The sequence below is a fragment of the Kogia breviceps genome, chromosome 1, assembly GCF_026419965.1.
Source record: "Kogia breviceps isolate mKogBre1 chromosome 1, mKogBre1 haplotype 1, whole genome shotgun sequence".
Classification (NCBI taxonomy): Eukaryota; Metazoa; Chordata; class Mammalia; order Artiodactyla; family Physeteridae; genus Kogia; species Kogia breviceps.
In genome coordinates this window covers 88211466-88226241 of record NC_081310.1, presented here as the reverse complement: position 1 = coordinate 88226241, position 14776 = coordinate 88211466, and the positions used below count along the sequence as shown (strand labels likewise).

The 14776-nt window shown below is 43.5% G+C and overlaps 1 long non-coding RNA gene across 3 annotated transcripts in view; it reads right to left on the bottom strand.

Moving 5' to 3' along the window:
- Nucleotides 1-1413: 1413 nt before the first annotated feature.
- The window catches only part of LOC136794529 (uncharacterized), a 38416-nt gene continuing 25053 nt past the window's right edge, over nt 1414-14776 (bottom strand). For 2 of the 3 annotated variants that reach the window (XR_010841476.1, XR_010841478.1), the window contains 2 exons: nt 5134-5356; nt 1414-3730 (listed from right to left, as the gene is read on the bottom strand). This is a non-coding gene — a long non-coding RNA (uncharacterized lncRNA). Of the gene's footprint in view, nt 3731-5133; nt 5357-5714; nt 5784-14776 lie in introns of those variants that run through there. The other variant, XR_010841479.1, reaches the window with a different exon arrangement.

The following is a 14776-nucleotide window of genomic DNA, read 5'->3' as shown; positions in this document are numbered from 1 at the left end:
AGGCACAGAGTGAAGCAGAGCCTGAGGTTAGCCTGGAAAGAAGCAGGAGGAGGGCAGGGAAGACCCTGTCACCTGCCATGCTCAGAAGCCTCCTCCTTTCCTCGCCTGGCCCCTCCCTGTGTGCTCAGCATTTTTCTTCTTTCTGAGCTTCCTCCCTCAGCCTCCGCCTCCCGGACTCTCTCTCCTTCTCCATCTGGAGGCAGCTCTTTCCATTCTACTGACCACTAGCTGTTTCTCCCTGTTACCCAAACCCTCTTTCCCTCAAACTTCCATGCTGGGATGTTCAGACTTTGTTTCTTATAATGCACTTCCCACTTCCTTCCCCCAGTAAGATTACAAACATTGAGAGCTCCAGGGTATATGAGATCTAATATTAGACTGTGAGTCCGGTGACCTGGATTTTCGCCTTGACTCTTCTTGGGCTGTTTCTTCTTGGGCAAGTCACATGCTCTTTCGGGGCCTCGGTTTATTCAGCCATAAAACAAGGAGCTCACTAGGTGATGCCTGAGGTCCCGGAAGTACTCTTTGCCTTCTGGGTAAAAGAGCAGGATCTGGAGTTCAGACTGCTTGGGTTCATGACCCCGTTGTGCAAGTCCCTTCACCTTGGTATAGAAGAACAGTGGCATCTGCTTCGTAGGGTGGTGTTAAAGATTACATTAAATAATCTGTGTAGAATGCTTGGCAAATGTTACCTGAGATGCTTTAAGTATGCGGTACATGTTCGCTCTTATTGCTAATCTGAACCCTAACATTTTCTGGTATGGAGTAATGAGAAGAGCCCTGGATTTGTAGTCAGAAGACCTGGGTTCAGGTTCCAGCTTCCTTCCTGACTTTCTGTGTGACCTTGTACAATTTCGTTTCAAGCTGTGAATATGTTAATGAAAAGTCTTTGGGGACGAGGGGATCTTCTCTCTTGGTCTTGCATCTACCCCACTGTCCGTGCCTAGAACGGTGCCTGGCCTAGGCACTCAGGAAGTGTGTGTTACATGAGTGATTAAGTATAAGGTACTAATCTATGAACGAGGAAAGTGAGGCTCTGAGTGGGGAAATGAATCGCTCAAGATGGATACAGCTAACCTTTGTTGTGTGCGGGGGTGGGGCGCGGGGGGCTGCTGTGGACTGTAGGTTGTTTAGCAGCACCCCTGGCCTCTACTCACTAGAAACCAGTAGCACACCCCACCCACTGGTGTGACAATAAAAAATGTCTCCGGACATTTCCAAGTGTCCCCTGGGATAAAATCACACTGATTGAGAACCACAGAACCAACGAGAGGAAGAGCTAGACCTAGAAATCGAGTCTTCTGACTCCCAATCCATAGCTTTCTCTAAAATGTCAGATTGTTGTTTATTTTCCCTTTCCCCAAGTATTTAACCTTGACCCATATCATAAAATTAAGAGAAAGAGGTTTATGTCATGGACGAGTGAGTAGAGTATTTCAATCTCTAGCTCATTTATTTATTTATTTATTTATTTTTTATTAGCCCTAGGACATTTTATTGCATTATTACCTTAAAAGGATGGCTAACTAGATATCAGCAGCAATGCTGTTAAAATGGTTGTTTGCTCAAAGTTGTTCATATTAATGAAACAAAAGATTAATAGTCTCTAAGTTGAATTTCACAAAATGAAATCACAGCCTTCTGATTTAACTTTCGGGGGCAAGACAGGGCAAAACCCAAATATCATACTTTCTATTTTTGTCCATAAACACAAATAAAAGTCAGTATCAATACAAAGGTTAACATAAGGAAATAAACACATGGTTAGTCAGGTTCTACAACAGGATACTGTGACATAATTCTCCTATAGTAAATTCCCCCCCTTTTTTTGGAATAGCAAATTAGGTAGTATGGTATGAAAATCTAGCTCATTTTAGAAATGATTAGGCTTCCACCTAAACCATAACTTACCTACAGGGGAACCAGGGAAGGAGCAGACAGGTGGCAAAGACTGCCACCTGGACAATCCACTAGCGGGGAGTGAATGGAGGCCCTGACTTCCTTTAGAAACGAAGTTTGGGATGAGGATTGCTGGGAGATCTACCCACTCTCTTCCTTAAGCAGATAAAAGCAGTCCCCTGTGGTGCCAGACAGCAGGACTGTTTTGGGTCTCAGGCACCTGCTACACCTCCCTCCCCTCCCCTCACCCCCCTTCCCCCCAGCTATAGCTGCTGAGACGGCTCTGACAGACTAGGGCACCTCAGAGTACAGAAAAATCACAGATTTAATCCAACCCCTGAAAAGTTACCAATGAAAACCAAGACTCAGGAGTGTAAGTGACTCACTGCCCCAGAGCAGACACTAGAACTAGAAGTTCTACCTTCACCCTGCCCTGCCCCCCATCCAATACACACACACACACACACACACACACACACACACACACACCCCTCCCAGCAGTTTGGAAAACCACTGCTTCACCTCCACAGACCTCCCTGCCTCTCCTCCCCATTCCTGACTGCACAGATCGAAAAGTCCTTTCTTGGTTGGGGGTGGAGGGGAAATGGTGAGATAAGGAATCTATTTTCCATTGATTGCTAGAGGAATTGAGGCCCAGAGAGGAAGGTGGTGGTCCCCAGAGAATCTTGAGTAACACTGCTCCTGGGACTGCTGGCAGATCCCCCCACCTTCCCCAAACATGCCCTTATCCTTCAACCTCTGCCCCCATCCCTCCTAAAGGGCCTACTCTTGCTGTCATGGCAACCAGGGGATTAGGGCCAGCTAGGAAACCCAATGGTAGGGGAGAGGGCTTAGAGCAGAGGCAGGTGGAAGGAGGAAATGAAAGAAGGAGGTGATGATAAGGAAACAGAGCTGGGTGGTGGGGAGAGCAGGGCAGAGAGGAAGGTGAAAGGAAGGGAGAGGATGAGAGAAACCTCATCCATCCTAGGAGAGAAAAGGAGGGAGGAGCTGGGAGGGAAGCGAGAGAGAGAAACCTCAACTTTTATTTAAAATCAGAGAGCAGTTGTATGCCTGGAGTCGTTGCCACGGCAACGGCAAAGAAAAGGAGATAGAGAGCGTGTGAAGCCGTGAAAACCCAATAGGGGTAAATGTTTAAAGCCAGGAACAAAAACCATTCAGAGATAATTAAGTAACAGGCTGCAGGTTCCAGACTCCTGCCCATTGTCAGGGGACTTGGCCTGAGATGCCAGCCTGCTCTACCACTCCTTCTCCCTCGCCTTTCCTCGTCCTCACTCACCAAGAGGATTTCAAAGAAGCAGCCAGGGAGCCCCAACCCTCCCTCCAATCTTCTTCCCTTTAACTGGGGACTGCCTCTCTCACTCCAGTGCCAGCTCCACAGGCAAAGGCTGGACAAGCTTTCTCTCCTGCACTATTAGGAAAAATACAGTCTTGGTAGGGAAAAAAAACAAAAAAAGGCTTTGGTCAGAGAGACAGAAGAACTTGTGGATGCTAAATTACTAGATGGATAATTAAGTTGTGGACTTTCTTCCTTGGACGATCTCGAGGGTAAGAGCTGCAGATGTCACAGGCAGGCTGACCTCTGTGTTGACTGTCGCCCTCTGGGTCTCTGAAGTGCTGGGGCACCTGGGCTCTTCCTTCACTGGGGAGGTACAGTCTAGTCTGGGAGCTTTGCTGGGGCTGCTTCACCGTGTTTAATTCTACCTCTAATTCCTCTTTGAAATCTCCTTAGGATTTTTTTCCAGCAGGCTTAATCTTCCCAAGCTTCAAGATGGCCAAAAGCTAAGCTGATATTTTGGGGGTTACGTATACTCTGCAGAAATAAAAAAGAAAGAAAATGCCAAAGTACTTTTTCATATTTTAAATGAGTTACCTCACTCCCACCCCAGACATCACAACAGCTGGCTGGCCCCTTGTCCGTTGTCCTCAGGGAAATCATCTTTTGAGTTCTGCCTTCCCCTGCCTTCAGATGCCTCCCAAGAAATCCTGGATATCAAAGAAGGCTGTGATGTTCTTTCTTCCTCTCATCTCAGGATGCAGTTCTGAACTGAAGGCCGGAATAGCTAAGTCGCAAGAGTCCTATTTTACATCTGCAGCTTTCCAACCCCTCTCTCGCCACTATTATCACCCACCTCCAGTCCATTCCTCCAGATACTCTAAATTTTATTCTTAGACTAAGCCTGACCGTCAGAGAGTGGCAAACTGAGACCGAACGGTTTTGGCCCCTCGAACAATTGCTTTTACTGAGCTGAGCCTTTGTCACTGTGCCATCAGCCTGCCCTGAGGAATGTTCTAAGGGGCAGCACTGTGAATCTCCTTATTGTATTTATGGTAGGGATGTTGCCCAGGACATGGTTCAACACATCACAGTGACTTTGTATGAGGATCCACAGAAGAAGGTTCTGTAGTGGTACTTTTCCTAAGGCACTGGTTAGTTTTTATTTTATGGGTACTGTAAATTGCATCACTAATTATGAATGTGTCCTCTTTACACGTGCTGCTTGGAAGCTCAAGGCTAACCTTGCAATTCATCTCCGATGAGGCACCCAGGATCGTGTGGCATATATTTAGTATTATGACTTTACCCCACCCTCAGTTTATTTCTCCTGTGCTTATTCTCTTTCCCGGCTTGCCTAATCACCACCATCCCCACACAATGTCTCAGGTCATCTCTTAATTTATTGTTTATATCATTGACTCTATGTATGCTGCCTCAAGTCTTTTTTGTAATGAATAAATTAAATGAGTTAAAATATATAAAACATATAGCATAGTGCCTGGCACATAGTAAGCCAGCAGCTACAAAAATGTCGGCTGTTATTTTAAGTAACAAATAATATAAATTGTATTTAATCTTCCTTTTAGAGGTACTGTAAATATGGACCAGAGGCTGTGGAGAGCTGAGTCCCCCAGATTAAAGGCTGTCGGTAAATACAGTTAACTCCCAATTGACCCAGTAGAGGGGGAGCCTTGACAGGGATAACACCCAGCCACTGATTTTCTTTTTTAACTTTGGAATGCATCATGGTGGCAATACTGATGATAATAATCAGATTTGCCTTGCTTATTAGAGTTGACTTGGACTGCTATTTAAATGAGTTTCTAATTCCCTGCTCACACCAAGACTGACAACCGAGACGTTCTGGGTGGCAAAGGGAATCAACCTGCCTGGGATTAAGATTTTACCATGGATAATATCCAAAGTCAGAAACCTACGTGCGAGTAATTGAGCACTGATAGCGTTTTGTTGGATGAGTGATGCCCAGCCAGACGAGGGTGAGAACTAAGCCCAGGGAAGATGGTAGGGTGAGACAAGAAGAGGTTGACAAAAGGTGACCTCTGTTCGTGAGCCTGGCACAACCTGATCTCCATCAGGTGAGGTTGGCCTGAGCTCTTTGCTTCTGCCTTGTCTGTTTTCCAACCAACCTGTTGTTGGGTCCTGGAGGAAGAAGAAAAAACAGAAACAAAAAAAACGCAATCACCCATAACCACCTTGTTTTGTTCCACCCTGCATTTATTGAGCATTTACTGTATACTAGGCACTGTTAAGTGCCATGGGTGTGCAAGGAGAAGAGAGCTCCCTTTACCACCTCAGGGAGGACTTCTAGTTCTTTCTGTTCGCTCTAAGTTGGAGAAACTGTCCAGTGTATACACAGCCTGGGGAACGGGCATCTCCATCATATCCCATCTTTTTTCCCCTTCTGATCATGCATTTCTCAAGGTCCATCTTCCTCAAGCTCTTCTCTCTCATTTCCTCAAGGCCTTTCTCTCCAGCCCTCCCTCATTTTCTCTGTTACCTCTCCAAGGTCCTCTCCTCTTCAAAGTCCTTCTTTTCTTTTCATATTTTCAAGACCTTTCTCTTTTTTCTATTAAAATATTTTTTTAAGAAAGAAAATAGGTTTATATTGGGTTTTCTTCTATCTTCTCTCCTTCAGATTTTTTTTCCTCTTTTTTAAAACTCTTTCCCAATTACTTACAAGGGAAAGAAAGAAAAAACCCCAGCAGCCCTCCAAATCTCTCAGTTCTTTTGCTCAGAAGACAAAAGATCCTTCAGAATTAGAGAAGAAGGGGAAAAAGGAAGAAAAAAAAAGGATTCCAGTTAAAAAAATCTTCATCAGGGTCAAAAACCTGACAGAAAAGCTTTGTTTGAAGGGAATGTGAAGGGGGAGGAGGGGGGAATTGGCAACTAGCAACTCCCAACCTCCAAAGGCAAATATCTTGAGGTTTGAAGGGAGTCTAGAGATAGTGGGTGTTCCCATTGAAGTATTAGAATAGCTTTGATATCCTTTTTAACCAGAGAGCCTTCTCCTTCTGAGGCTCATAGGATATGCTGAGAAGAATTGGGGCGTGGGAAGGAAAGGGAAGCGGGAAACTACTGTTTTAATTTCACCCTGGGTCAGAATTGTCAAGAGTCAGAGTCGAGATGATTGTGAAGAAAGCCTAGGCCTTGAAACCTCAGGCTCCAGCGGGCTGCCCAGCCTTAATACTTTCTGAGAGGGGGAACGAAAAGAGAGTAAGCAGAGTGGAGGCCTGGTGAGAGGCCCAGGGGGACTGATATACTGTGAAACCTTAGGAGAGACCTGTGGGCAGGTGGGCAGCCACATGGCAGTGTTGTCATGGAAGCAGGATGGACAGAGATAGCTGCCCACCTAGGAATGGAATCTGAGAGGGTGTGTGTTATGTGGACAGAGAAGGAAGGTGGGGAAACAAAGTTCCAACTGGTCATAACTTCTCTAGGACTTTGGGCAGAAAAGATTCAGAAATGCCCTTTGAATCAAGGAGCAGGGCAAGTAGGTAGGAAGGTAGGAAAGGAGACAGTTTATATAAGTATATATGATTTTTGACTAGAGAATATATGCAGTCAATCATACAGCTTGGTAACAGATCACTGCTAGTGACAAAGACCAGCTATCTAAAGTTAACAATTTTAATGTTTTTCTATGTATGTGTCGATGAAAATTCAATTAACAATCAAGTTAAGCAGAAAAGAGGGAATTTTATTCAAGCCAAACTGGGGATTGTAACCTGGGAGACATTCTCAGAAGCTCTGAGAACTGTTCTGCCTGTTAGAAGTCGAAGGCACAGTCATATACACTTTTTGAGACAAAGGGTTGTACATTAAAATGACATATAGATATTTTACATAAAGTTCACCAAAGATATAGAGACCAGGTAAGTGCATACAAAGCAGTCAGCAAGTCACCACGACCCCCTACAGAGTTGGGAAAGAATGTTATTCTTTTAAGAACTTCATTGCAGAGACACCTTCAAGATGGAGGAGGAGCAAGACGTGGAGATCACCTTCCTCCCAACAAATACATCAGAAATACATCTACATGTGGAACAACTCCTACAGAACACTTATTGAACGCTGGCAGAAGACCTCAGACTTCCCTAAAGCCAAGAAACTCCCCACATACCTGGGTAGGGCAAAAGAAAAAAGGAAAGACAGAGACAAAAGAATAGGGATGAGACCTGCACCTCTGGGAGAGAGCTGTGGAGAAGGAAAAGTTTCCACACACTAGGAAGCCCCTTCACTGGCAGAGACGGGGGGTGATGGGGGGGAAGCTTCGGAGCCACGGAGGAGAGCACAGAAACAGGGGTGTGGAGGGCAAAGTGGAAAGATTCCCACACAGAGGATCAGTGCCAACCAGCACTCACCAGACTGAGAGGCTTGTCTGCTCACTGGCTGGGACGGGTCGGGGATGGGAGCTGAGGCTCGGGCTTCGGAGGTCAGACCCCAGGGAGAGGACTGGGGTTGGCTGCGAGAACACAGCCTGAAGGGGGCTAGTGCGCCATGGCTAGCCGGGAGGGAGTCCAGGAGAAAGTCTGGAACTGCCTAAGAGGCAAGACACCATTGTTTCGGGGTGCGCGAGGAGAGGGGATTCAGAGTACTGCCTAAACGAGATCCAGAGATGGGCAGAAGCGGTGGATATCAGCACAGACACCAGAGATGGGCATGAAATGCTAAGGCTGCTGCTGGAGCCACCAAGAAGCCTGTGTGCAAGCACAGGAAACTATCCGCACTTCCCATCCTGGAAGCCTGTGCAGCCTGCCGCTGCCAGGGTCCTGTGATCCAGGGACAACTTCCCCTGGAGAACACATGGCATGCTTCAGGCTGCTGCAACATCACACCAGCTTCTGCCGCTGCAGGCTCGCCCAGCATTCCATACCCCTCCCTCCCCCTGGCCTGAGTGAGCCAGAGCCCCATAATCAGCTGCTCCTTTAACCCTGTCCTATCTAACTGAAGAACAGACACGTTCAGGTGAAATACACGCAGAGGCAGGGCCAAATCCAAAGCTGAACCCCAGAAGCTGTGCAAACAAAGAAGAGAAAGGGAAATCTCTCCCAGCAGCCTCAGGAGCAGTGGATTAAACCTCCACAATCATCTTGCTGTACCCAGAATCTGTGGAATACCTGAATAGACAACGAATCACCAAAATTGAGGTTGTGGACTTTGGCAGCAACTGTAGACTTGGGGTTTGCTTTCTGCAACTAATTTGTTTCTGGCTTTATGTTTACCTTAGTTTAGTATTTAGATCTTATTATCATTGGTAGATTTGTTTATTGATTTGGTTGCTATTTTCCTTTCTTTTATATATAGATACATATATTTTTTCCTTTTTCTCTTTTTGTGAGTGTGTATGTATATGCTTCTTTGTGTGATTTTGTCTGTATAGCTTTGCTTTTACCATTTGCATAGGGTGCTATCTGTCCGTATCTTGTGGGTTTTTTAATTTTTATCTTTAGTATAGTTTTTGGCACTTATTATCATTGGTGGATTTGTTCTTTGGTTTGGTTGCTCTCTTCTTTATTTCTTTCATTTTTCTTCTATTCGTTACTTTTTAATTTAAAAAATTTTTTTCTTATTTCTTATTTTAATAACTTTATTTTATTTTTTCTTTCTTTCTTTCCTTCCCTCCTTCCCTTTGTCCCTCCCTCTTTCTTTCTTTCTCTCTCTCTCTCTCTCCCTCCCTCCCTCTCTCCATCCCTCTCCCTTCATCTCTCTCTTTCTTTCTTTCCTTCCTTCCTTCTTTCCTTCCTTCTTTATTTCTTTCTTTCTCCCTTTTCATCTGAGCCATGTGGCTGACAGGGTATTGATGCTCCAGCCAGGTATCAGTCCTGAGCCTCTGAGGTGGGAGAGCTGAGTTCAGGACATTGGTCCACCAAAGACCTCCCAGCTCCACATAACAAACGGTGAAAGCCCTCCCAGAGATCTCCATCTCAATTCTAAGACCCAGCTCCACTCAATGACCAGCAAGGTACAGTGCTGGAAACCCAATGCCAAACAACTAGCAAGACAGGAACACAACAGCACCCATTAGCAGAGAGGCTGCCTAAAATAATAATAAACTCACAGACACCCCAAAACATACCACTGGACACAGTCCTGCCCACCAGAAAGAAAAGATCCAGCCTCACCCACCAGAACATAGGCACCAGTCCCCTCCATGAGGAAGCCTACACAACCCACTGAACCAACCTTACCCACTGGGGGTAGACAACAAAAACAACAGGAACTATGAACCAGCAGCCTGCAAAAAGGAGACTCCAAACACAGCAAGTTAAGCACAATGAGATGAAGGAGCAAGGTAAAACCCACCAGACCAAACAAATGAGGAGGAAATAGGCAGTCTACCTGAAAAAGAATTCAGAATAATGATAGTAAAGATGACCCAAAATAGTGGAAATAGAATGGAGAAAATACAAGAAATGTTTAACAAGAACCTAGAAGAACTAAAGAACAAACAAACAATGATGAACAACACAAAAAATGAAATTTAAAATTCTCCAGAAGTGACCTGGAAGATAAAATAATGGAAATAACTACCACAGAGCAGAATAAAAAAATAATAATGAAAACAATTGAGGATAGTCTCAGAGGCCTCTGGGACAACATTAAACGCACCAACAGTCAAATTATAGGGGTCCCAGAAGAAGAGGAAAAAAAAGGGTCCAAGAAAATATGTGAAGAGATTATAGTTGAAAACTTCCCTAATATGGGAAAGGAAATAGTCAATAAAGTCCAGGGAGACAGCAGAAGCAACAAGAACTACAATCATGCAGCCTGTGGAACAAAAACCACATTCACAGAAAGATAGACAAGATGAAAAGGCAGAGGGCTATGTAGCAGATGAAGGAACAAGAAAAAAACCCAGAAAAATAACTAAATGAAGTGGAGATAGACAACAATCCAGAAAAAGAATTCAGAATAATGATAGTGAAGATGATGCAGGACTTCAGAAAAAAAATGGAGGCAAAGATTGAGAAGATGCAAGAAATGTTTAACAATGACCTAGAAGAAATAAAGAACAAACAAACAGAGATGAACAATACAATAACTGAAATGAAAACTACACTGGAAGGAATGAATAGCAGAATAACTGAGGCAGAAGAACGGATAAGTGACCTGGAAGACAGAATGGTGGAATGCACTGCTGCAGAACAGAATAAAGAAAAAAGAATGAAAAGAAATGAAGACAGCCTAAGAGACCTCTGGGACAACATTAAATGCAACAACATTCACATTATAGGGGTCTCAGAAGGAGAACAGAGAGAGAAAGGACCAGAGAAACTATTTGAAGAGATCAGAGTTAAAAATTTCCCTAATATGGGAAAGGAAATAGCCACCCAAGTCCAGGAAGCACAGCAAGTCCCATACAAGATAAACCCAAGGAGAAACACGCTGAGACACATAGCAATCAAATTGGCAAAAATTAAAGATAAAGAAAAATTATTGAAAGCAGCAAGGGAAAAATGACAAAAAACATACAAGGGAACTCCCATAAGGTTAACAGCTGACTTCTCAGCAAAACTCTACAAGCCAGAAGGGAGTGGCATGATATACTTAAAGTGATGAAAGGGAAGAACCTACAACCAAGATTACTCTACCTGGCAAGGATCTCATTAACATTCAATGGAGAAATCAAAAGCTTTACAGACAAACAAAAGCTAAGAGAATTCAACACCACCAAACCAGCTCTACAACAAATGCTAAAGGAACTTCTCTAAGTGGGAAACACAAGAGAAGAAAAGGACTTACAAAAACAAACCCAAAACAATTAAGAAAATGGTAATATGAACATACATATTGATAATTAACCTTAAACGTGAATGGATTAAATGCTCCAACCAAAAGATACAGGCTTGCTGAATGTATACAAAATCAAGACACATATATATGCTGTCTACAAGAGATCCACTTCAGACCTAGGGACACATACAGACTGAAAGTTAGAGGATGGAAAAAGATATACCATGCAAATGGAAATCAAAAGAAAGCTGGAGTAGCACTACTCATATCAGATAAAATAGACCTTAAAATAAAGAATGTTACAAGAGACAAGGAAGGACACTACATAATGATCAAGGGATCAATCCATGAAGAAGATGTAACAATTATAAATATATATGTACCCAACATGGGAGCACCTCAATACACAAGTCAACTGCTAACAGTTATAAAAGAAGAAATTGACAGTAACCCAATAACAGTAGGGGACTTTAACACCTCACTTACACCAATGGACAGATCATCCAAACAGAAGATTAATAAGGAAACAGAAGCTTTAAATGACACAATAGATGAGATAGATTTAATTGATACTTATAAGACATTCCATCCCCAAACAGCAGATTACACTTTCTTCTCAAGTGCACATGGAACATTCTCCAGGATAGATCACATCTTGGGTCACAAATCAAGCCTTGGTAATTTTAAGAAAATTGAAATCATATCAAGCAACTTTCCTGACCACAACACTATGAGATTAGAAATGAATTACAGGGGAAAAAACGTAAAAAACACAAACACATGGAGGCTAAACACTACACTACTAAATAACCAAGAGATCACTGAGAAAATCAAAAAATACCTAGAGACAAATGACAATGAAAACATGACGATCCAAAACCTATGGGATGCAGCAAAAGCAGTTCTAAGAGTGAAGTTTATAGCTATACAAGCCTATCTGAAGAAACAAGAAAAATCTCAAATAAATAATCTAACCTTACACAGAAAGAAACTGGAGAAAGAACAAACAAAACCCAAAGTTAGCAGAAGGAAAGAAATCATAAAGATCAGAGCAGAAGTAAATGAAATAGAAACAAAGAGAACAATAGCAAAGATCAATAAAACTAAAAGCTGGTGCTTTGAGAAGATAAACAAAATTGATAAACCATTAGCCACACTCATCAAGAAAAAGAGGAAGACAACTCAAATCAATAAAATTAGAAGCGAAAAAGGAGAAGTTACAACAGACACCGCAGATATACAAAGCATCTTAAGAGACTACTACAAGCAACTCTATGCCAATAAAATGGACAACCTGGAAGAAATGGACAAATTCTTAGAAAGGTATAACCTTCCAAGACTGAACCAGGAATAAATAGAAAATATGAACAGACCAATCACAAGTAATGAAATTGAAACTGTGATTAAAAATCTTCCAACAAACAAAAGTCCAGGACCAGATGGCTTCACAGGTAAATTCTATCAAACATTTAGAGAAGAGCTAACACCCACCCTTCTCAAACTCTTCCAAAAAATTGCGGAGGAAGAAACACTCCCAAACTCATTCTATGAGGCCACCATCACCTTGATACCAAAACCAGACAAGGATACTACAAAAAAAGAAAATTACAGATGAATATCACTGATGAATATAGATGTAAAAATCCTCAATGAAATACTAGCAAACAGAATCCAAAAACACATTAAAAGCATCATACACCATGATCAAGTAGAATTTATCCCAGGGATGCAAGGATTCTTCAATATATGCAAATCAATCAATGTGATACACCACATTAACAAACTGAAGAATAAAAACCATATGATCATCTCAATAGATGCAGAAAAAGCTTCTGACAAAATTCAACAGCCATTTATGATAAAAGCTCTCCAGAAAGTGGGCATAGAGGGAACCTATCTAAATATAATACAGGCCATATACCAAAAACCCACAGCAAACATCATTCTCAATGGTGAAAAACTGAAAGCATTTCCACTAAGATCAGGAACAAGACAAGGATGTCCACTCTCACCAATTTATTCAACATAGTTTTGGAAGTCCTAGCCTTGGCAATCAGAGAAGAATAAGAAATGAAAGGAATACAAATTGGAAAAGAAGAAGTAAATCAGTCACTGTTTGCAGATGTCATGATACTACACATAGAGAATCCTAAAAATGCCACCAGAAAACTACCAGAGCTAATCAATGAATTTGGTAAAGTTCCAGGGTAAAAAATTAATACACAGAAAACTCTTGCATTCCTATACACTAATGATGAAAAATCTGAAAGAGAAATTAAGGAAACACTCCCATTTATCATTGCAACAAAAAGAATAAAATTGCTAGGAATGAACCTACCTAGGGAGAAAAAAGACCTGTATGCAGAAAACTATAATACACTGATGAAAGAAGTTAAAGTGATACCAACAGATGGAGAGATATACCATGTTCTTGGATTAGAAAAATGAATATTGTGATAATTACTATACTACCCAGAGCAATCTACAAATTCAATGCAATCCCTATCAAATTACCAATGGCATTTTTTATGGAACTAGAACAAAAAATTGTAAAATTTGTATGGAGACACAAAAGACTCCGAATAGCCGAATTAGTCTTGAGGAAAAAAACGGAGCTGGAGCAATCAGACTCCCTGACTTCAGACTATACTACAAGGCTACAGTAATCAAGACAATATGGTACTGGCACAAAAACAGAAACATAGATCAATGGAACAAGATAGAAAGCCCAGAGGTAAACCCACGCACCTATGGTCAACTCATCTATGAAAAAGGAGGCAAGGATATACAATGGAGGAAAGACAGTCTCTTCAATAAGTGATGCTGGGGAAGTATTGAGACAGCTTAAAGATGGCGGAAGAGTAAGACGCGGAGATCTCCTTCCTCCTCACAGAGACATCAGAAATACATCTACACGTGGAACTTCTCCTATAGAACACCCACTGAACGCTGGCAGAAGACCTCAGACCTCCCAAAAGGCAAGAAACTCCCCACGTACCTGGGTAGGGCAAAAGAAAAAAGAATAAACAGAGACAAAGAATAGGGACGGGACCTACACCAGTGGGAGGGAGCCGTGAAGGAGGAAAGATTGCCACACACTAGAAGCCCCTTCGCGGGCGGAGACTGCGGGTGGCGGAGGGGGAAGCTCCAGAGCCACAGAGGAGAGCACAGCCACAGAGTGCAAAGGGCAAAGCAGAGAGATTCCCGCAGAGGATTTGTACCGACCGGCACTCACCAGCCCTAGAGCCTTGTCTGCTCACCCGCCGGGGCGGGCAGGGCTGGGAACTGAGGCTTGGGCTTCAGTCGGATCCCAGGGAAAGGTCTGGAGTTGGCAGAGTGAAAACAGCCTGAAGGGGTTAGTGCGCCACGGCTGGCCGGGAGGGAGTCCGGTTGAAGTCTGGAGCTGCCGAAGAGGCAAGAGACCTTTTCTTCCCTCTTTGCTTCCTGGGCACAAGGAGAGGGGATTAAGCGCGCCGCTTAAAGGAGCCCCAGAAACGGGCGCGGAGCTGCCGAAGAGACAAGAGACTTTTTCTTGCCTCTTTGCTTCCTCGGGCGCGAGGGGATTAAGAGCACCGCGTAAAGGAGATCCAGAAACGGGCGCGAGCCGCAGCTCTCAGCACGGACAGTAGAGACGGGTGTGGGACACTAGGGTTGCTACTGCCGCCACCAAGAGTCCTGTGTACGAGCACAGGTCACTCTCCACACAGCCCCTCCCGGGAGCCCGTGCAGCCCGCCACTGCCGGGGTCCCAGGATCTAGGGACAGCTTCCCTGAGAGAACGCGCGGCGCGCCTTGGGCCTGCGCAGCGTCACATCGGCCTCTGCCG